Below are 2,340 nucleotides of genomic sequence, written 5' to 3' on the forward strand. Positions count from 1 at the left end.
TTAGATTTCAAGGCACACTTAACCAGCATGGCTACCACAGCATTCTGCAGCGATACGCCATCCCATCTGGTTTGGGCTTACTGGGACTATCATTTGTTTTTCAACAGGACAATGACCCAAAACACACCTCCAGGCTGTGTAAGGGCTATTTGACCAAGGAGAGTGATGGAGTGCTGCATCAGATGACCTGGCCTCCACAATCACCCAACCTCAACCCAATTGAGATGGTTTGGGATGAGTTGGAACGCAGAGTGAAGGAAAAGCAGCCAGCAAGTGCTCAGCATATGTGGGAACTCCTTCAAGACTGTTGGAAAAGCATTCCAGGTGAAGCTGGTTGAGAGAATGCCAAGAGTGTGCAAAGCTGTCATTACACACACACTTCAAAATATGTGAATATCACACTAACGTATGAACGTGAACATGAAGGAGCTTAGAGCAGTATATATGAATATTGTGGAACTGGGACCAAGTTCATGTTTTATTCATGGCAAGATGGCTGTGGTGTCCACCGAGGCAGACCACCGAGGCTGTTTCAACAGCTTCTAGGAAGACCTCCCCTTTGATCTGTCGCTCACTCTGATTGGTGCTTTTGATGTTACACTCTCTCTGATTGGTATCTTTGATATTGCAGACTCGGAGCCAGCGAGTGTCATTCAGACGAGGAGGAGGAGACTCTGAGAGACCAGCAGAGTGTCCTGTCACTTCCCTGACCCATTACACACTCACCATGGTAACACGCTCAGGACACACACTCACCATGGTAACACACTCAGGACACACACTCACCATGGTAACACACTCAGGACACACACTCACCATGGTAACACACTCAGGACACACTCTCAACATGGTAACACACACACACACTCACGACACACTCAACACACATACACAGGTCTTCACTTCCTCTGGTACTGGTACTGGTACTGGTTGAGCTGAACCCCCACCATGCAGGTCTACACTTCCTCTGGTACTGGTTGAGCTGAACCCCCACCATGCAGGTCTACACTTCCTCTGGTACTGGTACTGGTACTGGTTGAGCTGAACCCCCACCATGCAGGTCTACACTTCCACTGGTACTGGTGCTGGTACTGGTACTGGTACTGGTTGAGCTGAACCCCCACCATGCAGGTCTACACTTCCTCTGGTACTGGTACTGGTTGAGCTGAACCCCCACCATGCAGGTCTACACTTCCTCTGGTACTGGTGCTGGTACTGGTACTGGTTGAGCTGAACCCCCACCATGCAGGTCTACACTTCCTCTGGTACTGGTGCTGGTACTGGTACTGGTACTGGTACTGGTTGAGCTGAACCCCACCATGCAGGTCTACACTGCTTTTCTACTGGACACCAACATCATACCTTTATTTTACGGATCACAGAAGAAGAGAATAAAGACAGATGTTGCTGTAATACTGCATGTTGTGATATTCTCCTGTTTACAGTCGTATGTCAACAGCTGTGATGCTGTGATATAACATGGCTCATTTCATAGGCCGTTTGATTGGATCCTTGTGTTCAGAAAGGTTGAATATTGGGTAATGTGCAGTGCTGTGGTATTGTAATAAAAGTAGATGATTGGTTGATTGTAGGATCTATTCATTACCAGATGCATGCTTATATCTATGGAGGTCTATGCTATGCCCACTTTTACCCCAACACACAAAACACAGCAGTGGTTCTACACAACACAAAACAACAGTCTGGGTTCCGTTCCCCCAGGCAGCCAGGCCAAACACAGCAGAGCATGTTCACCATACCAACGCCCAGCCAGATAGAGAGTAATTGGGATCAGGGGGCCACCAGGCAGGTGGAGAACAGGGGGAAGAGAGGAGAGAGGGAGGATGTAAAGGAATGGGGGAGAGGAAGGAGAAGAGGAATGGGGGAGAGGAAGGAGAAGAGTAGGGGAACGTAATGGAAGGAGAAAGTCAAACTGGGAGAGAGGAACCTCTACTCTCTGTTCCTCTCTCTCTACTCTCTGTCCCTCTACTCTCTCTCTACTCTCTGTCCCTCTACCTCTCTCTCTCTCTACTCTCTGTCCCTCTACTCTCTCTCTCTCTACTCTCTGTCCCTCTACCTCTCTCTCTCTCTACTTCTCTTGTCCCTCAACCTCTCTCTCCTCTCTCTACTCTCTGTCCCTCTACCTCTCTCTACTCGCTGTCCCTCTACCTCTCTCTCTCCTCTACTCTACTGTCCCCTCTACCTCTCCTCTCTACTCTCTGTCCCTCTACATCTCTCTCTCTACTCTCTGTCCTCTACCTCTTCTCTCATCTCTACTCTCTGTCCGTCCTCTCTCATCTCTCTCTACTCTCTGTCCCTCTACGCTCTTCTCCTCTCTAT

The 2,340-nt window shown here is 48.9% G+C and overlaps 1 long non-coding RNA gene across 1 annotated transcript; it reads left to right on the forward strand.

Moving 5' to 3' along the window:
* The first annotated feature begins 361 nt into the window (after positions 1-361).
* LOC115183980 (uncharacterized) lies at positions 362-1,586 on the forward strand. Its single transcript, XR_003874149.1, has 2 exons — positions 362-954; positions 1,002-1,586. It is a non-coding gene; the product is annotated as an uncharacterized LOC115183980 (long non-coding RNA).
* The last annotated feature ends 754 nt before the right edge of the window (positions 1,587-2,340 follow it).

Source organism: Salmo trutta, unplaced genomic scaffold, assembly GCF_901001165.1.
Source record: "Salmo trutta unplaced genomic scaffold, fSalTru1.1, whole genome shotgun sequence".
Classification (NCBI taxonomy): Eukaryota; Metazoa; Chordata; class Actinopteri; order Salmoniformes; family Salmonidae; genus Salmo; species Salmo trutta.